A 22,467-nucleotide genomic window follows, 5' to 3' on the forward strand; every position below is an offset into this window, starting at 1 on the left:
ATGTGTGGAAAAGACATCAAGCTATATGTCCAATGATCGTCATTACAATATGTTTGTGCCCTTCAACAAAAGTAATGCTGCTAACTAGAATTCTATTACAATACAAGGAAAGGACTTTAAGATATAACTTTATATAGTATGACCGAATATGGATATAACATGGATTGAGCAAAGAAGAAAAAAGAGAGAAAAAAACTCATGAACATGAACAGCAGTGTGATGATTGTGGGAGGGAAGGGCGTAGGGAAAGGTGGAGGAGGGTACAAAGGTGATAGATGAAGACTTGACTTGAGGTGGTGAACACACAATATAGTGTACAGATGGTGTGTTGTAGAATTGTGCACCTGAAACCTGTATAATTTTGTTAACCAGTGTCACACTAATAAATTCAATAAAAAGGAAAAAGCTTTTAATTTTAAATATAAATTTAAATATGTGTGTGTGTGTGTGTGTGTGTGTGTGTGTGTGTGTGTGTGTATAAAAGCTTTGGTGCACAAATAGTTTACCAGTGGGGAGGAAAAAAGGGAATAAGGATGGGAGGATGTGATGGGGAAAATAATGGCCCCATGTCTACATCCTAAGCCCCCAAACCTGAGAATATATTACCTTACATGGTAAAAGAGGCTTTGAAGGTGTGATTAAATTAAGGGTATTGAAGATGTGCTACACACACACACACACACACACACACACACACTCTGATATATTATTCAGCAATAAAAAGAATAAAACCTTGCCATTGCAACAATATGGATGGGTCTCTAAGATATTATGCTAAGTGAAATAAATTAGGCAGAGAAAGACAAATACCATATAATTTCACTTATATGTGGAATCCAAAACAAACAAACAAAACAGAAACAGCCTCATTGAAACAGAGACCAAAGGGAGGGAATGAGGGGATGGGTGAAAGGGGAAGGGGAATATAGTCAATAATACTCTGAAAAGTTTACATGGTGATAGATGATTACTAGAATGAGTGGGGTAATCATATTGTAAGGTATAAAAATGTCGAATTACTATATTGTACACCTGAAACTAATATAACCAATATCAGATTGTATGCCAACTTAAACTTAAAAATATTTTTAAATTAATTAATTAAGGATATTGATATGGGAAGAGTATCCTGGATTATCCAGATGGGCCCAATCTAATCGCGCAGATCCTTAAAATCAGAGACCCCTTCCTGGGTTTGACTACAGAAAAATCGTCAGAGAGAAGATGGAGGAAGAACCAAGAGCAAAAGAATACTGGCAGCGTCTGGAAGTCAGAAAAGGCCGAAAGCCCGGACTCTGATTCTAACCCAGGGTGACCCATGTTGGGTTCTGCTCTACAGAAGCATAAGATAAATTTGTGTTGTTTCACAACACTAACATTGTGGTAATTAATTGCAGCAGCAATAGAAACTAATACAGGGGAGGAAAGGGGGTAAATTACTTACAATTTTATATCTCATTTACTACATGTATATTGCTTTTATTTGAACGTTTATTTAGTTGGGGAGAAAAGGAAGAAATTCTTTGCCCCATTTCTAAGTCATGATTCCCTGACTACAAAAGCTTTCACATAGCACTCAACTCCTTCTGCCTGCAAAATCCAGGCTTTCTCTCTTCTGCAGAGAACATTCTACTTACACGCAGAGGGTAACTCAAGTGTCATCTCCTAGGTAAGGGCTTCCTGCTGAGGGGTCTCCCCTGTAGCTGAATTTAAGGGAGCTGCACATAGCTTGGTCCACCTGCTTTATGGTGGACTACTTGAAAACAGGGCTTGAGGCTCATTTGCCTCTGCAAACCCAACACCTCATAATAGGCATGACATGTGGTTAATAATTAGAAAGTGTTTGCTCAACTGAAATGACTACTGGATAGCATTAAATCCAAACCAATCTAATAAATCCCAGTTTTAAGTTAACAAGAAGATTTCTGTTGGGAAAAGACTGTTGTTAGTTATCTCATATGCATTATCCAGATCCCATAAAAGTAAAAGTTATATCCTTCAACACCACAAATCATAGCCAAGAGTTCAGAGTTTAAATCTTCTTTCAAAATCAAATTTTATAAAGAGTTTTGATTATCAAGAAACACTGATTCAGAGCTCTAGCACTTTAAATTTCCAGTAAGAATCTTCCCATTCCTGCTATATGCATGTGTGAGCTACATTTAAATTAGACTACCTGCTGTAGTGCTGAAATTATCCCTCCCTCCTACCAAATCAATTGTGTTGCTGGGAAAATAGGACATTTTATAGTCCATTAACGACAGTACAGTTGTTACAGCTGAGATTTAAAACAATCCAACAACTCAAGTCTTTTCTACGAATGGCTTATTTAATGACAAAGGACCCAGGAGAGGAGATAGAGTGATATTTGATTAAATGTTCATATGCTAAAGGCTATATCCACAAGCGAGAGCCAGGAGCTTTTGTTTTAATCTCCCAGCAGCATTCTGCTTCACAAATGTTAGAGCACCCAGCTCTAAGGTAATAGTTATTTCCATTGCTCAATTAGAGACCAAAGCACTGAAGAGGCTACACTCCACTCATGTCTGAATGAGACATCTTGTGTAACTAATGACCTCACAAATCCTTAGCCAATCATAGGCTAGTGGCAGACACTGAATTCTTCATGGGTGTTTAAGCCAGAGCCCATTGTTCTTTGTGTGTGTGTGTGTGTGTGTGTGTGTGTGTGTGTGTGTGTGTGTGTGGTGGTGATATTGTTTCATGTTAAAGTCAGATTTTGGGGATATAATTTACATGCAGCAACCCATTGTTTTTAATATACAGTTCTATGAGTTTTGACCAAAACATACAGTCACAAATCAACTCCACAATCAGGATAAAAACATTTTGCTCAATCCAAAATTCCTTATGCCATTGTAAGCCAATCCTTTCCCCAACCCCAGCCAACCACCGGTCTGCTTCCTGACCCTACACTGTAGCCTTTTCCAGAATGTCACACAAATGGAACTACATACAGTAAGCAAGTACCCTTTTGAGTCACACCGGATATACCTCTTTGAGTTTGGCTTCTTTTACATGATATAATGCATTTATTTGGGATTCATCCAAATAGTTGTGTTTGTCCTTTACTATTGCTGAATATTCCGTTGATAGATATATTAGCTTATTTATCCATTCACTTGCTGAAGGACATTTGTGTTTTTTCCAGTTATGTGTAGTTATGATTAAAGCTGTTAGAAATATTAGCCTACAGGTTTTTGTGTGAACAGAGGTTTTCATATCTCTTGGGTAAATACCTAGCTAGAAAATTTCTGGCTTGTATGGTACATATATGTTTAACTTTGTAAGAAACTACCTGTTTTCCAGAGTGGCTATACTAGCAATGCAAGAGAGTTCTAGTTGTTCTACATCTTTGCCAGGACTTGGTATTAACCATTTTTGTTTCATTTGCCTGTTTTTTTTAGCCATCTTAATAGGTATATGGTGGTATCTCATTGTGTCGTGTGTTTTTTTTTAACTATTTGTTGTTGGTAATCCTCACCTGAGGATATTTTTTTCCATTGCTTTTCAGAGAGTGGAAGGGAGGGAGGGAGGGAGGGAGGGTGAGGGGCTAGAGAGAAAGACATCGATTGGTTGCCTCCCACATGCTCCCTGACCAGGGGCAGGGAGCAAACCCACAACCCAGGTATGTGCCCTTGACTGGGAATCGAACCCAAGACCCTTCAGTGCATGGGCTGATGTTCTAACACTAAGCCCACTGGCCAAGGCTTTTTTAACTTTTGATTTTGAAATAATTTTAGACTCACATGGAAGTTGTGAAAATAGTAGAGAGCTCCTATGTATCCCAGGGTCCCCCTTTATCTTACATAACTACAATACAATGATCAAAACTTGACATTGTACAGTTTCTTTAGCGAAACTACAGACCTTGTTCAGATTGCACTAGTTTTTACATGTACTCTTCTCTTTTTACCTCCAGTTCATAAGGGTCACCAGACACTGATCCAATCCTCTGGCTCCCAAAACACCGACTCAGTATGACTCCCAAACACATACATTTCCCCCCACTACCAGTGCTCAAGGTTCTAAAAGCATCTTCTTTGCTTCCTCTCCACCGTCCATCGCAAATCAAAACTCCCCTTTCCAGTCAGTTCAGTTAGGACAGTGGTCGGCAAACTCATTAGTCAACAGAGACAAATATCAACAGTACAACGATTGAAATTTCTTTTGAGAGCCAAATTTTTTAAACTTAAACTTCTTCTAACGCCACTTCTTCAAAATAGACTCGCCCAGGCCGTGGTATTTTGTGGAAGAGCCACACTCAAGGGGCCAAAGAGCTGCATGTGGCTCGGGAGCCGCGGTTTGCCGACCACGGAGTTAGGAAATGGACTTAGTTGGGAAAGACACAAAGGCTTCTCCCACTCAAGAGGTTGAAATAATAGTTCGAGACCACATAGAGGAGTTAAAATATCTCACAAGAACTCACTCACCCAAAAAAGTATCACAGTAATTAATTTAAAGATAAGGATGGCACTAAAAATACCTTAAACACATAGCCCTAAATTTATGAGATCAGTATTAAACTTTACACAAACCTCAAAATTAAGCCACTTAAGCACAAACTATTTTTATTGCATTTGCGTAATTTTTCATATAAGATATTTAGCACAAATATTCCCAACTGCAACTTCCCATCAGAAACTGGAACTGGATTATTGTTCAGTGAGAGAATGCTTCCAGAGAGCCATAGGAGCTACTTACAAAAGGACCCAGAGGAAACGTCACACCCCTTGTATTCTTAAACCCATGAAAAATAACTATGAATCAAAACTGAGTCTGAAATCTCATTTCAATTCCAACTGTCCTCCTACCCAAGGAAAGGAAACACATGTTAGGTTCAAAAGACCCAAACAAGAGATCAAAAAGCTGCCTATGAGCACTAAACAAAAGATATTTTATATAATTTAACTACAAGTGCAAAATTGCAATTCACTGCAATTATGCCTCTGCCTACAGGCCATTGTGTTCTATCATAAGTATTTCTAAATGAAGCAGTCTAAGCAAAATGCCCATTTTTCCAAGCTAAAATAAGAACAGGTTAAGAGAAACGAACATTTTAGTGATTACCTACTTACCATGGATATCAACCTTTGATACAGTAAGCATTTGAGATTGCTAATCCTATATAATAAAGAGGTAATATGCAAATTGACTCTCACGCCCTAGTGTCACAAGATGACCACCCTCATGTCATCACAAGATGGCCTCCCCACGTCATCACAAGATGGTCGCCCCCATGTCATCACAAGATGGCCACCACAAGATGGCTTCCACCACATCATCACAAGATGGCCGCCCCCACATCGCCACAAGATGGCCACCCCCACATTGTCACAAGATGGCTGGCAGGGGAGGGCAGTTGGGGGGGGGGGGGGGACCAGGCCTGCAGGGGAGGGCAGTTGGGGGCGATCAAGCCTGCAGGGGAGGGCAGTTAGGGGGGACCAGGCCTGCAGGAAAGGACAGTTAGGGGTGACCAGGCCAGCAGGGGAGGGCAGTTAGGGGCAATCGGGCTGGCAGGGGAGCAGTTAGGCATCAATCAGGCTGGCAGGGGAGTGGTTAGGGGGCGATCAGGCTAGCAGGCAGAAGCGGTTAGGGGCAAATCAGGCAGGCAGGCAGGCAGGTGAGTGGTTGGGAGCCAGCGGTCCCGGATTGTGAGAGGGATGTCCGACTGCCGGTTAAGGCCCGATCCAGGGATCGGGCCTTAACCGGCAGTCGGACATCCCCCCAGGGGTCCCAGATTGGAGAGGGTGCAGACTGGGCTGAGGGTCACACCCCCCCCCAAGTGCATGAATTTTGTGCACTGGGCCTCTAGTTGTAATATAATACCCATTCTCCCTTTCTTCCTTAATAACAGAACCCCCAGTTTTTTCAAACTAGCACACAGAATAAGAACTGCAATCTCAGACTCTTTTGCAGTCAGATATGGCCATGTGGCTCTGTTCTAGCCCAGAAGTTCTCTAAGTGGGTCTGGGGGTTTCTGGAAATCCCTGACACCCTTTTAGGTAGAGTCCATGAAGCTAGAACAATTTTCATAATAATACTAAGATGGTGTTTGCCTTTTGATGTTCATTCTCTCGTGAGTATACAGGGGAGTTGTTCAGAGGCTATACAACACATGAGGCTACAACAACCAGAATGCAGAAGCTGATGAGACTCTACTAGTTTCCGCTAAGCCAGACATTAAAGAGATTTACTACAAAATGCACAGCAGCGGTAGACTTCTCACTAACAGTTGGGAAAGAGTTATCCCCCCGCAAAAGGCATTTATGCTAAGTTCATTATTATTTTACTAGCAGCCCAATGCACGAAATTCGTGCAAGAGTAGGCCTTCCTTTCCCCAGCTGCCAGCACCAACTTCCCTCTGGCACCCGGGACCCAGGCTTCCCTCTGGCTGCCGGCAGGCACCTGGGATCCGGGCTTCCCTTACAGCCCTGGCTTCATCCAGGTCATCTGGAAGGACATCTGGTCTAATTAGCATATTACACTTTTATTATTATAGATGGTAAATTAATATTTTTACATATTTTTTAAATCCTCACCCAAGGGTATTCTTTTATGTATTTTAGAAAGAGAGGAAGGAAGATATATATATATACTAGAGGCCCGTTGCACGATATTCGTGCAAGAATAGGCCTTCCTTCCCCTGGCTTCACTCCCAGCCACCCGGGAGCCAGCACCTCCCTGCTCCCAGGCTGCCCGGAGTCAGCAAGTCCTCGCTTCTGTCTGGAGCACCACTCCAGTAGCTCCCTCCGCTGCCCCACTTCCCCTCATAGCAGGCTTCACTCTGCTCTGCCTGCATATGCAAATCAACCTCCATCTTTGTTGGGTTAATTTGCACACTCATTCTGATTGGCTATGGGCATAGCGGAGTGACGGTTAATTTGCATGTTTCTCTTTTATTAGGTAAGATATATAGAGAGAGAAACATCAATCGCAGCCTCCCATTTGTGCCCTGGCTGGCAATTGAACCTGCAACCTAGGCATGCTCCCTGATAGGGAATTGAACCCAAATTTGTTTGTTGTTGTTTTTTTAAAATATATCTTTATTGATTTCAGAGAGGAAGAGAGAGGAAAAGAGAGTTAGAAACATCAATGATGAGAGAGACTCATTGATTGGCTGCCTCCTGCACGTCCCCTACTGGAGATCGAGCCCACAACCCGGGCATGTACCCTTGGCAGGAATCAAGCCTGGGACCCTTCAGTCCGCAGGCCGACACTCTATCCATTGAGCCAAACCAGCTAGGGCTGAACCCAAATTTGTCTGTGCGCGTGCTCACACAGGATAACACTCCAACCAACTGAGCCACCCAGCCAGGGTGAAAGTAATATTTTTTATATTTCTTACTTTTAATTTCTAACACAGAAAATATCTGCATGACTGTCCTACTCCTACAGACATGGTGACTTAAAATAACATGAATCATCTTAGAGTCCTGGAGGTCAGAAGACTGAAAATGGGTCTCACAGGCTAAGATGAAGGTGTCGGCAGGACTGAGGGCCTGCTGAGCGCGGGGAGAACATGACCCTCGCCTTTGCCAGCTTCTACAGGCTGCCTGTTCTCCATGTCTCGAGGTCGCCCTTCTATCAGTGGCATCACTTCAACCTCTGCTTCCATCCTTGAAATTCCCACTCTGACTCTAACGCCCCTGCGCCCTCTTATTTGGACCCTTGGATTACACTGAGCCCACCTGGGTAATCCAGGATAACCTCCGTATCTGAGACCCTTGATTTAAACCATGTGCAGTCCCTTTTGCCATGGAAAGTAACAGATTCACAAGTTTGGGGAACTTGAGGGCCGTTTTTCTGCCTATCACAAAATGCTATATATAACCCACATAAGCAACGCTCTGTAGGGTCCTCAATAATTCTTCAGAGAACCACTGCTCTACCATATGAACAGATTAAGGTAGTTATTAGGAGGGAAAACTCAGAAAAGCTAAGTTATTAGCCAAAGCCACACAAGCTGTGAATAGAACTTCAACTTGAAGCCAGGTCATCCGGCTGCTGATGAACCTAATATGGGTCCACCGATGCTTTGCTGCCAAGCCCCAACCACCCTCACTGAGGCAACAGCAAAAAACCAAATCATTGTGGGCATTTTTCAGGCATCAAATGAAGGGTGCAAAACAAGCATGCAGAGGTAAATTGGGTAAACAGGAAGTAGGACAGGATGGAGAAGAAGGTGTTTAAAGCAATATCACTTTTCAAAACCTTATTTAGAAATATACAAGTTCATTACCTTGTATGAGAAAGAGGGAAAATGTTATGAATGGCCAAGTGTCCCAGTGCCAAGTCAGAGATGAGTGACGGATCTCAGTCCAGAGGAGCACAGTTAGGACCAAAGCCCCGGAGATACGGGGAGCATGTGCAGTAAAGCACTGCTCTGAGTCATAGGACGGGGCCCGGTGACCAAACTCTGATTTATGGGTACTCACTTGTCTTGACAATGACTGTCAAGCCCCAGTTTTTAACACCCCAACTGGAAAGTCCATGTGAAAGGCTGTATGTATTCTTGCGCTGTCTCTGCATCATTTAGATATGACCAGAGTTCAAAATGAGCTAATGATCCAAATCATAACTTTCAAAGGGACACATATTTCTAGTAAAAGAAGCAGAAGGGGAGGCTCACATACATGGCCAGGCCTTGCTCTACCACATGACCGGCCGGCCCAGGCAAACCGAACTGGGAGCAATGGGCGTTACATTCCCTTCCCTGCACCCAAGCAGGGAGCACTCGCGAGTGATGGCTCCCCAGCCCAGAAGGCTGGGCAGGGACTCCTCTGGAAGCTCTGGCCTTCCCTGGTGAGCTGCTGGAGGTCTACGTAACTCTCTGGGGTGAAGCTTCCGAATGCTCGCTAACCAAACGAAAAAGCAGCAGTAGTGCCTGAACTAACAGCCAACACTAACGCAGGTTATGAGGAGTTAGTAACTTCTGTTAGAACTTGCTTTCCCAGGGAGAAAAATCCACGGAATTCTGTGCTATTGACATCTTCCAAGTGAAAGTGCGGGGTCAATAACCTGAGTCCCTCAGAGGCTCTCTAGCCACAGAGCTCAGCATTTCCTAGGAACGTTTCAGTGCCTGCCTTTTCCATGATTACACTAGGATTACAAGAGTGCTACCTGTGGCCTACAAAGCGTAAAGGTTCTGCAGATTGGAAACATCACTGACATACCACTTTCATCACGAAATCCTAACCCACACAACCGGCCTGTCAGAGCTGTGAAGCCTCTGCAAAGGCGTGGCATTCTCATCTCCTGCAGAATGCGTGAACTACGAAATCAGGCCACTCGACGTACATCCATTTTGAAATAACAAATTTTTCACGTGCCCAAGTCAATTTAACGTTTTATAGACCAAAAGCGTTAAGCTGTTTTCTACACTTCTTAAGGGGATGCAGAATGTAAGGACGTGGAGTTTACAGATGATGCCTCTAATTCACAATAGCAAACGGCAATTTTCTGCACTCGGTGTGAGAAGGATCTGCAGGCACAGATCCACAACTGAACCTTTTATGTCCAGAATTCTGGATAGAAATATAAAAGACACTTTAAAAGAAAACAGATTGGGAGGCATAAATAAAGGGTGCTGAGTAGAAATTCTGTCCTTACGAGTTATTCCAAAAGTAGTGATTCCAACTTCCAAGGAAATAAATATTCAATAGATTAACTAGAAAAAAAAGAAAAAAACAGGCAAAAGTATAAGGTTATAGTATGAGATATGAGTATAGATGTGGCTAAGCTAGCTTTCAAAGAAATCACTACTTTAATATTTTCCCATCTGTAGGTAAAATAATTTTTCATGTAAAACTTAAAAGAATTAAGAAAATTTATAAAGTACATGTACAGAAAAAAACCTGATTTTAAAATATCACTTGTGCACTGCCAATTTAGGAACTGTGGTGGACAAGATATTTGTGAAAGTACTTCTTAATGTGTTGCCCCAGGAGGATGTGGCAGGAACAGAGCACTGAAACCTGAGCGAAGAAGAGAGCAGGAGTTGCCCTGGAGGCGACTCTGAGTACCAGCAATGGGAGAGGCATCTAGCCTTCAGCTCTCAGCCACGTGTGAAAAGCCCAACCCAAAACCAGGACTCCCAAAGGGAACTAAAGTGGTCCTGGGTGGATCCCAAGAAAGGTTTTTATTGTTAAGACTGAGGCCCTCTTATTATCGAGATAATGCCGGCGGAAAGCAACAAATCATCCTCTCTAATAAAATTGTAATATGCAAATTAACCATCACTCCGCTACATAAGCCACGCCCATCAGCCAATCAGGGTGAGTATGCAAATTAACCCCAATCCAAGATGGCTACAGCCACAGAGAGCAAGGTTTCCCAGGTAACAGAGGAAGCCAAGCTTTCCATAGCTGTTGCAGGCCTAAGCCTCCACTCAAGCTACAAAGTTTCAATTATAGAAGATAAACAAATTCAAACAAATGGCGGCAGAATGGAGCTTGAGAGAGCAGGCCAGGGTTGCCGGCGGCAACAGGGGAAGCAAAGCTTTCCGCCTTAAGGCTACAAAGTTTCAATTGTAGAAGGAAAATAAATTCCAGATACCAGGGCCTCCCCTTGGGTTGCCAGGGGGCGTGGCCAGCCTGCAAACCACCACAGGCCCCTCGCTCAGGCTGCCCCACGCCCCAAGGGAACCCCCACCCTTATCTGTGACACCCTTCAGGGCAAACCAGCTGGCCCCCACACGTGCACCAGGCCTCTATCCTATCTAATAAAAGAGTAATATACAGATTGATCATCACTGCAACACACAATATAGCTGCCCCCATGTGGTCAAAGATCCTGCCCCCATGTGGACACAAGATGGCCAGCAGGAGAGGGCAGTTGGGAGGCACCCGGCCTGCAAGGGAGGGCAGTTGTGAGGGACCAGGCCTGCAAGGGAGGGCAGTTGAGAGGGACCAGGCTTGCAAGGGAGGGCAGTTGGAGGTGATCAACCCTGCAGGAGAGGGCAGTTAGGGGTGACCAGGCTGGCAGAGGAGGGAAGTTGGGGGCAAACAGGCTGGCAGGGGAGCAGTTAAGCATCAACCAGGCTGGCAGCAGAGTGGTTAGGGGGTGATCAGGCTGGCAGGCAGAAGCGGTTAGAGGCAATCAGTAAGGCAGGCAGGCAAGCAGTTGGGAGCCAGCAGTCCTGGATTGTGAGAGGGATGTCCGACTGCCCGTTTAGGCCCGATCCAGGATCGGGCCTAAACGGGCAGTCGGACATCCCTCCAGGAGTCCCAGATTGGAGAGGGTACGGGCTGGGCTGAGGGACAACCCCCCTCCGTGCACGAATTTCGTGCACCGGGCCTCTAGTAAACATATAAAGTTAAACAGTTACCACCTCTAAACAGTAGTTGCCTAATTTGTATGGTGAAACACAGAACAGAACTGGAACACTGAGAAGAACCCATAAGCACAGAAGAAGGCAGTCCTCATTAGGTGTCCTGTGCGTTTTGTATTATTCTGGATGAGGATTAAAATACCTTAACTACTGATCGACTTCAAAACTGGTAAGTGTACACTTTCAGGGCAATCATTAGAAGAACAAATAGAATGCATACTTTCCAAACCAGCAGACCAAAAAAAAAATTGAATGAGAACACAAATCAACAAAAACTTCAATCTAAATGAAAAAATTAACAATAAAAAAATACACAGAGTTAAAAGAGGTTAGACTATATTTCCAAAAAAAAAAATCAAATAACTAAAAAAGAAACAAACAACACTGCTATAGCCATATAAGACTGAAAATTTTCTCTACATTAAAGTCATGAAGTCTGTTTTCCAAAGATACTAAAAAGAAAGATGCTCAATGTCAGTATTAACCAGGAAAATGCAAATTAAGGCCACAATAATATGCTATTTTATATCTGCTAGACTGGCAACAGAATACCAAAAGTTGGAAGAAAGTGGCGCAATGGATAAAGTGTAATAGATTTTCACAACAGAACTTTATTTAACATTAAAATTTAATTTACTACCATTGCATGCAACAAGTGAATTTTAACAACATAACTGAGTGAAAAAATGCAAGTTGCAGAATACTTCACATAACGTACCACTCTTATCAAGCTTAAAAAAGGGACAAAACGCATCAATATATTGTTTGGATATAAACATAGTAATTATGTGCCAGAATGGAAACTACCAACACTCAGAATCCTGGTTAGTTCAGCCGAGTTCTACTTTGGCCACAGGACTTTCTCAGTGAAGGGAGCCGTTCACTGGCCTATCTCATCTCAGAGTGACACTGGCAGTGCCGGCCAAGACTACTCAACTCCACCGGAAAGGGCAGAGCTGGGAACTGTCATTTTCCAGGATAAAGAGTAACTCCAGATTAATGGAAAAGGCCTGGCCCAAATGCCTCTCTCAGGTCTCCTTAGAGCCTTCCCTGATCATTTCTTCTATAAAATTAAATTATTAGTCATAGTTTTGGTTAAAGATGAAAAAACGGCTTACACTAAGGCAGAGATTTTCCTTAATTCAGGCAGCCTTTCTCCTTTTAAATGTCAAGTTTAAATGTGAAACTTTTAAAGGTGGTTTATGTGGCTTCAGATCCAGCAGCACCTTTTCTGTCATTTCTGTGACTCAGGCAGACATGATTTCCTGTGCCTTTTGTTTTATGAATTTCTATCTCCCTGGCCCATGTTGTCTTCCTCCTCCTTTAAGGAATCTGGCTTCTTCAGCCCTTTCTCCTCCAAAACCCTGGCTGATTTTGACCTGGGCACCACAAAGCCTTGGAAGATCCCTCCGTCCATCAGAGCCTCACACACCATCTCAGAGCAAAGCAGGAGGTATCTGAGGCACTTCGGACCCGTGAGATGTCTGGGAACGGGTAGAACAATGAATTTGACTTACATGCTGGCTTCCATACACCATCTGCTATGCTCCCACTTCACTGTTCTTGAAATTCAGAGAATCCACAACTCCTGCAGTCACGGAAGCTTTGCCTGGAACAAGAAAGACAAGAAATAAGAAAGAGGGCAACCGGAAGGAACCAAAGGGTCTACTGGGGAAAGTCTCTCTTCTAGAATTAATCTTGACATTTAAAAGAATAAAGAGCCCCTGGAGTTAAAATCTCTACCTCAGTCTAAGCCATTGTTCATCTTTAGCCACAACTATTAGTCGTAATTTAATGTTTGTACAGGAAACCATTATTATTTACAAAGAGCTTTCACATGCATTTTCTCATTGAGCCATAAGATCTTGAAAATAGGCAAGTATTATTTAAAAATACAGCAGCTGGCCTGGCCGGTGTGACTCCAGTGGTTGAGCATTGACCTATGAACCAGGGGGTCATAACACAGTTCAATTCCCAATCAGGGCACATGCCCAGTTTGTGGGCTTAATCCCTAGTAGGGGTCAATCAATGATTCTCTCTCATCATTGATGTTTCCATCTCTCTCTCCCTCTCCCTTCCTCTCTCTGAAAGCAATAAAAACCCCACATTTTTCAAAATTAAAAATAAATCAATAAAAATGCAGCAGCTGAATTTCCCAAAGTTACAGAACTTTCCCATGACCATTCAGCCGGCAAGTATTGAAGGAGGGATTAGAACCACCTCTATGACTCCTCATTATAAATTCTTCTATGGCACGAAATGAGATAATGGTTTCAACTTGGAAAGCAATCTTGTTATTTCTTCTTGCAGTAGACTTACTTTCTTAGCTAATAGATATAGAAATGGCTTTGCCTGCTGAATGACACAGATGCTGTATGATAGGATTAAATGTTCATTTGCCAGAGACAACCAAAAGGTAGACAATCTACACCAAGATAGTTAAGAAATGCATGCATCTTTTTCACATACTCTCCTTTTCTCTTTAAGCCATTGTTATATTGCTGGGGTTGTTGTGTGTTTTTTTAACTTGGAAATAACTTCAAGCTTATAGAAAAGTTGTAGAATAATACTAGTTCAAAGAACACCATATATTCTTTACCCAAACTCACCTACTATTAACATTTAACCCATATACTTAATAATTCACTGTTTGTCTACAGACACATTCACTCAACATTTTCTTCCTGAGCCACGTGGTGATAATCATCAGGGCTTTTTACATCTAAATACTTGTGAATTTATTTCTTCTGAATAGCAGAATACTTAAATAGCCGTAATGTTATCAATCTTAGATTTAATACTGATACAATACTTTCATCTACCACCATTTTCAATTAACCAAATGCACTGGAGCATCTTTTCCTCCAACTGAGGATCCAGTTCAGGGTCAGGTCTGATACTAATTGCCATTAATCTGAAGCACACAGCTTTCCTTTGTCTTTTATTACACTGACACTTTAGAAAAATATAGCTCTCCCCCTTATTTATATGAATAAAACATTTCCTTTTTACTTGTCTGACATTTCCTCATGACTCAATTCAGGTCGTGCATTATCAGCCAAAAACTACCGAGGCGATGGTTTCCTCTCCAGGTATCATATCTGAAAGCTTATACACAGTACAGGACCCCCCTTGGCAAGGTTAATTTTGATCACCCTGCCAAGGTTTTGTCTAATTTCTTCAATGGAAAATTACTATGTTTTCTCTTGCAACTAATAAGTTATCTGTGGGGAGATACTTTAAGACCATGAAAATACCTAGTGCCTTGGCAAAATTTCCTCCTAGATTTAGCATCCATCGGTGATCCTTGCCTGATCTAAACTGGATTGCAATTGCCACAACATGCTGACAGCTCCAATGCCAGCATTCCCTCCACACTGTCATTCATTACTCAGCGCTGTACATTATTTATCTATTTATCTTCTTATGATCAATATGGATGCGTGACGTCCTACTTGTTCGATGGTTTATAATTCATCACTGACTTAATTATTCTGGTGCTCAAACTGTCTCAGATTTAGTCAATGGGAGCCCCTTTATCTTTGTGACATGCCCCATCATTTTTTTCTTACTTTTATATCCTTACTTACTGACATTACAAAAAAAAAAAGTTCTGGGCTCATCTTGTACCTATCCCATCTCTTCTTTAGATGCAGTCATTTCTCCAAAAAGTCCCGATGCTATTAGAGACCAAGATCTAACATAACACGGTTTTAAAGGCATTGTCTGTTTGCATTGACTGCTTTTCATTTTAAATATGAGTCACATTTTCCTGCTTTTTGTATGCTTCCCTTCCATTATAAGGTAGACAATTAGAAGGTATTCAGTTTAATTCCAATGGCAATTAAATTACTGGCAGATCCTCTTAATCCTGTCAGCCTTGGTTTTATAGCTGGTTAAGATAGCTATGTCTATTTCAGCTATGTCCATGGTTCTAGCATAGGGCCCTACTCTAAGGTATGGCCCTTACTCCTAAGATGTGGTCTTTCTGGTGTCTCAATAGAATGGCTAAGTTGCTCAGTGTGGTCTCTCCACCCTCAATAGGCCAGAAGTCTCCATTTGTCTCAGTACTACATGACCTCTGGTATGGCCATTCTCTTCTAAACCTGGTAGCAGCTGCTCTCTGCTGGTCTCACCTAATATACGTACACATTCCAGCTTCTGGGCTCCCCTGGCACAGCTCCCTCCTCCCCAGGGCCCTGCCACACAGATCCCAGCCTCTTGGGTAGCCCTGGACTCCATGAGACCACCATGCTCCCTAGGGCTGCCCTCCCAGGACAAAGGCTCCAGCAGAACAGCAAGGCAGATGAGGGCCTCACCTCACCTGGTTCTCTTCTCTCCAGGATCGCAGTCCTGGCTGCCTGTTGCCCAATGACATATAACAACGGCCCCATATGGTGTCCAGTTTCTAGTTTCCCACAGGAGGGCAAGTCCAGCACCAGACTCCCGCCTCCTCGCTGCCTTCAACATTAGTGATGCTTGAGGACCGTGGGGCTGCTCTATTGGAGGGGTTAAGAATCAAACACTTTGAGCATATTGTAAGTGCTCTTTATTTAAGCATTTCAAAGACACTCCCTATCTGTTTCTTAGAAAAGTATGTGTTTACTTTTATTGCAGCGCTGTGGCAAGAGAAACACTCTCTAGCCACCAGGCAATTCCAAACAAAATGACCAGAAAATGTCTCTCTTCCTCCACAAAGCTGATACTCGCTTCGGATGGGCAGCTGTCTATCACCCCAACACACATTTACATTTATTTCTATTACTCTTCTTCCAAATGGCATAACAAAACACAATAGTCTATCCAGAGAAATGAAAGTTAGTTGCTAGTCTTCATTTTTCTTGTTTATGTGCATGTACTTAGGGGTGGGGAGAAAATTCCTTTTCATATAAATCATTTTCTGATGTATTTCCATTTCTACTTCTAACCACAGTGAGAAAATAATTAGGAAAAAAATATAGTAAAAAAGAAAACTGGCAATCCCAGACACCAAGTTAATCAAGAGGAAATTGGCTAACAAGAACACACTGTGAGAAAGGATAATTTTGCAATTACAGGAAAGTGGAGAATAGTGGTTCTTTCCCTGCACAAGCCAGCAGACCTGCGCCCCTAGTGCGCACACACAAGCAGCGTCCCAACAGTGTGCCCGGCAGAAATGTGGGCGACCTCCTTCTACTTCCTGAGCAGATTCTCTCCATAACAGAAATGGCCCTGGCTGGTTTGGCTCAGTGGATAGAGTGACAGCCTGCAGACTGAAGAGCCCCCAGTTCGATTCCAGTCAAGGGACATCCCCAGGTTGCAGGCTCGATCCCCAGTAGGGGGTGTGCAGGAAACAGCCAATCAATGATTCTCTCTCATTGATGTTTCTCTCTCTCTCCCTCTCCCTTCCTCTCTGAAATCAATAAAAATGTATTTTTTTTAAATTCACATTGCAGCCACCTAATCCATTTTCTCAAAGGGAATCAAAGCATGGCAAGTTATACCTTTCTTTGGTTTTACTTCAAGTTCCCTAGAACTTAAAGGAGAGCAGCTGATGCAAACAAAATGTCTATGTTTGTCCCTTGGCCCTCCTCGCTGTCCCTATCCTAAAGGGACTCTTGGATCAGTCTTCCCACAGGACTCAGTGTCTCCATGTGGATGCTGTTGAACTCTGATTCCTCTTGTCAGCACAATAGTACAAAGTCCTCCATGTTTCCTCATTTCCCGGGTATATAATCAGAGCCTCTTGGCTTGAAAAACATCTGCTCCCTACTGAACTCTCTACTTCACCTTCCAGCATTTTCTGCCCCATCACTAGTAAAATCCTTGTAGACATTTCTGCCCTTTCTTCTCTTGACTTACTCACTGAGGCTTGACACCCTCTGGGGAATATTTCATGATCACCACTCAAAGCTGGGTTAGTGTCCCAACCTTCATATTCTCACAGTACATAAGCTCACCTTTATAATAATCACTTACTGATTATTCTAAGTGTAGTTAAGATGTATTATCTCAGTGACTGCAAACACAAACTCTGTACGGTAGGTGCTGTTTTCAGCCCATTCTACAGACAAGCAAAAGGGCAGAGAGGCTCAGCAGCTTCCCAGTGTCACACAGCTGGGGAGTGGAGGACCAAAGTGCTTACAGCCCTTCCATAAATAGTACCAAACACATTTAATGGAAAAATTAATAGTATAACTAGTGTTTCCAGGTAAAGGCCCAGAGCAGCAACAAATGGTGGCCTCATGGCAACACTAAAAGGGTTAAAAAAAAAAAAAAAAGGAAGATGTGAAAGATTCATCAGAATTCTTCAGAAGAGAATATAACAAAGATGTACATAAGCTAATATCAACTATGATACTCACAATAAAGACCAAAATATTTCATCCAGACAGTATTATAAACCTGTTTCAAAATGCTTAGAAAAAAAATTAAGGCATCCATTATAAGGGGTAAAAACAGCTGTCATGCACTGAGAGCCTGCTCTGTTCTTCGCCCTCTAACAGGCACTTCACAGATGCTATTCAATCTTCAAAACCACTCGGAGGTTCATCGGATGATCCGTTTTACAGATGAGGATCCTGAGGCTCGGGGTTAAGTGATGGGCTCCATGTGGCATTACAATAAGCAGCAGAGATTGTTCTTAAAAAGGAAAGACGCACCAGTGAGGCCGGCAGGGCCATAATCTCAGGGTCGCACAGCCACTCTACAAGCATTGCCTTGGCACCAATCAGAACTTCATTGAGCAACATTCAATGAAATCCATCTCTCACCCCCAAGATGTGCTTTACAGAACCCCCAGCCACTGAAAGGTCGCGATATGTCCACCCATCAAAGTGACCTGCTAGTACAAATCTCCTTCTATCATCCTATTTAGTCATAATGTCCCTTGGGAACACTGTCAGAGAGCAGTAATCTACAAACCACTATAGTTATTCAAAAGTGACTCGATTTCCACAAAAAAAAAAAAATGGGTTCTAGAGCTGGTACGCTGGTGAAAATGGAGTAACATCAATGTGTTCTGAAGAAACAAAATAATGTGTTTGGGCAAGAGTCGATAGAGAAGGAAAATGTAAATCAAAATATCCTTTTCTAATTTTGCTTGTAGCCGAGTGTTCTTATCCCAAATAGCAAATCTTTGACTCTTGCACATTCTGATTTATGGTTTTCTATGTGTCACCAAGAGACGTGGAAACAAAGGGTTTTCTATGTGCCCTCAGGAGAAAAAGAAGACAGTAAGAACGTCCACTGTGCAACTCCTATGACTTGAGTCTGCTTCTGATACTTCAGAAAATAAACTCCATCCCTGAGGCCAGAGTCTCTGCTTTTGGTCACTACTGTACCCTCAGCACAATATACAGCCAGGTGTACTGAGGCCTTCGATAAACAAAGGTGGGTGTTCACTCCCAGCACATTACAGAACTATAGAGGAGAAGAGGTATAAAGACTTGCCTGAGGTAGGGTTTCTCATCCCATTCCAGTAGGCCTCAGCATCACATTGCTCTTTGGAACCTACTAGCTATAGAAATGTGAAATTACAGAACTTTTTTTTTGAATGAACACGTAATATGCTTTGGCGGCAAAAATGCCTCCCAAACTCTTTTGACTATTCAAAATATTTGCCAATATTTTGAAATACTTACTGGACTAAAATATGCCTGTTAATCTGCTATTTCAGAAATGTAAGTCATATATGCAAAAAACTCACAGCCAGCATTGTGCTAGATGAAGCTGACAAAAGGAAGACCAAGGCTGGGCCAACTATAGTTTCGCAGAGACACCGAACATAAACAAATAATTACAGTGCCATACAATGAGAGCTTTCAGCAAAGCAGAGCCAAGTGCAGGAGGGTGCAGAGGAGGGAATAACTAACCCTGCTGCACATTTCAATCCCACATTGAGAAAAGAGCCTTTTTGTCCCCAATAGCCTTTGCAGTTTCCTTGTCTAATCCTCATTATTTCCTTCAAAGCAAAAAAGCAGCACAGCCCATCTAAATAATCAATACTTAGTCACCATGCTCCTCAATTATCATCCCATCTCCATGAAAACCTGCACATTGCTTTAATGTATGCTGGTTAGATAAGATCTTCATGATCAACCACACTGTAATATTGGCTGCTTAAACTCACACACAACTTAGGTGTTTAAGCTGTATCAAAAGATTTTTGGCCCTGGTATTTCCTCCAAAAATCCCTGGCCTTCTTATAGCCGATTAAAATTATATTTAATATTCTGTCCAAAATCTTAAAGACACAAGCTAAGTTAATGGTTTATCTAAAATCACAATACAATACCTAGCAGTTCGTTTTATTAAGTTATTTAAGTGCTATCCATCTCCAAGAGAGATTTAAGAATATAAGACACATGCACTTGGAAGGAACAGTCACAAATATAAAGTCATGAAATAAAAACAGAAGGTGATTTTCCAATCACCAGATAATACTCTTGGTGTGCTTGAATACGAAAATGATTTCTAAAGTTCTGAAGGCAAAAGCAAAACAGGAAATGGGGCAGGGCACAACATTCTGATCAAAGAAATAATATAAAGGATTTCCCCCCGAGGTAATGAGAAGCCGTACAGCCTGGAGATGGCGTGGAATTCACAAAGACAGAACTGGTAAAGAAGTTGCTACAGACATCAGACTACTGCCTCAAAGAACAGGTATTTTTTAAGATATCATTTTGAAGGAACTACAACAAAAGTTATCCCAAAAGCACCCAGTAAAAAACCAAAATGGCCCATTGCCAGGATGCATTAAAGGTGACTTTGTGATTCCTATGGAACTTCCCTTTGGAGACAAAGATACAAAATACAAGGTGACCCTGTTGGAAGGCAACCACGTTAGGACATGACAAATCAGAACAAGCAACCAACACAGAAGTTCTATCAAATACACTGTAGTTCACTAATGAGCCAGAGAAATGGGTGTAATTGCTGCCATGAGACATGGTTTTGGTTTCATCAAGTATGTGGATCGTGCTGCTCGTATGTTCTTCCACTAGAGTGAAATTCTGGATGGGAACCAGTTCCATGTTGCAGAGGAAGGAGAGTTTACTATGGCTCCTGTTAGGCTCTCTGCCCATGGAAATCATGTATGAGGATTAAAAAACTTCCCTGGGGCATGATCTCATTCCATTCCCATTCAGATAGTTTTCTGGGCACGTAGAGAAAGAAGCCACTTTCCTAATCCTGAAACCACTAGGCCAAATAAGGCAAAGACAAGGAGACTGAGGATGGTATTATTGTTTATGATGATTGTGGGGTAAAACTGACTATTGCTTTTCTTTTCTTTTTTAATTTTTTTAAAAATATATTTTATTGATCTTTTATAGAGAGGAAGAGAGAGGGATAGAGAGTTAGAAACATCAATCAGCTGCCTCTTGCACACCCCCTACTGGGGATGTGCCCGCAACTAAGGTACATGCCCTTGACCGGAATCGAACCTGGGACCCTTCAGTCCGCAGGCCGACACTCTATCCACTGAGCCAAACCGGTTTTGGCTGACTATTGCTTTTCAAGCCAAGGATGTGGACAGATCTACTTCTCAAATTGGGGATAAGGTTGAATTTAGTATTAGTGGCAGAGGCCTGGACAGCAGCTAAACCTATGTGTGACTTTAGGTCATAATTCTAATTCTAAGAGGCTCTTGGGTTATGTGGCAACTCTGAAGGATAATTCTGGATTTACTGAAACAGCCAATCATGATAAGGAAATCTTTTTTCATTACAGTGAGTTCTCTGATGATGCCAATAGCCTGGAACTGGGGGGACATGGTCGAGTACAGCTTATCCAAAGGCAAAGGCAACAAAGTCAGTGCAGAAAAGTCAGCAAAACACACGTGATGTGAGGGACTAACAGCTCCTCTGAACTACCAGGAATATTTGGGTTTAAAAATGATTAAATATTGAAATATTTGGATAAAAGGTTGACAAAGCACCTTTAAATACATCATATCACGTTTCTACTTAGTTAACTACTTGTTTTAATTACAGAAATAATTCTATATGCTTACATTAAACATTATAAGTGTTAAAGCCCTAAGAAAAAAATTCCAGGTACTTCAAATTCTACCACTTAAAGATAATCAAAGGGACCATTCTGATTAATGTCTTTCCTGGATTTCCCCCTGTACTACACAGTTTCTTTGTGTAGTATGTTAACCTTATAAATTTTATTATAGCCTATTTTTTCATGTTGTTGTCCTATGTCAATATTTTTCTTCAACTTCTTTGTCATGGTTACACAATATTCTATTATACAGGTGAATTATAGTGGATCTATCCATCGCTCTTTGGAGAACCTATCTGGGTTGCTTCCAATGTGTAGTTTCAGACAATGCTCACTAAGCATCCTCAAAGTTAAATCTCTGAACACATTTAGCTTATCATTTACTTAGAAATTACTCCTAGAAATAGGCTCACTGAGTCACAGGATCAACACATTGTTCTCATGTAGTCACCGGAGGCCTTGTAGGCAAAACAGCCCTCTGAATCACTTCAGTCTGCACTTCTCTCAGCCTCCTGTGGCTGAATTTCCCCAGTCTATTCCTATTGTCTTTACTGTTAGTCTAATTATAATCTGGTTAACAAGATATTCAAATTCTATAATCTATTGAATATCCTTAGTTCAATAAGCTATCTGGCTTGGCATAGCCTCTGAGTCCTTTAAAACAAGATCTGAAGTCATCCGGTCTGTTCGTCCTTCTGTGTTTTTTTAATTTTTATCCATCTGTCATTTCTCTAATATCTCTAACTGAATGGCTGAGGCAAATCACCAAATAACCCAGGACCCTGCATTGACCTTACCTAATCCTTAGTTCAAACCTTCTTTTCTCCCCACAGTAACTTTCTAATCCACAGGCAAAGTAACTCCAGAAAATTTGGAAGCTCAGAACAAGTGCCTCCAAATCTCAAACCCTCCTTCTGCTAAGGATGTCGACGCGGCAGCTTTTCTCAGAATACACTCTGTGAGACACTAGTCTTATGAGGAGGCTCACCTGGGATAGAGTCGGTGATGACACATTGGGTTCTCTGCCCTTCCCCCTCTCAGTATGCTACGTCACTGACTTAGCATCTCCCTGTTTATCTAGGTGGGACCAAGATGTCAGTGGAACAACATGCAGCAGCATTTGCTAA

General features: G+C 42.1%; 1 protein-coding gene across 4 annotated transcripts in view; it reads right to left on the reverse strand.

The window, feature by feature from the left end:
• The window catches only part of SGMS1 (sphingomyelin synthase 1), a 253,701-nt gene that overhangs the window by 144,096 nt on the left and 87,138 nt on the right, over nt 1-22,467 (reverse strand). For all 4 annotated transcript variants that reach the window (XM_079793330.1, XM_079793327.1, XM_079793325.1 and 1 more), the window contains one exon: nt 12,868-12,959. The gene's annotated coding sequence lies outside the window, so the exon portion shown is untranslated. The remainder of the gene's footprint in view (nt 1-12,867; nt 12,960-22,467) is intronic.

The sequence above is a fragment of the Cnephaeus nilssonii genome, assembly GCF_951640355.1.
Source record: "Cnephaeus nilssonii genome assembly, chromosome: 16".
Taxonomy (NCBI): Eukaryota; Metazoa; Chordata; class Mammalia; order Chiroptera; family Vespertilionidae; genus Cnephaeus; species Cnephaeus nilssonii.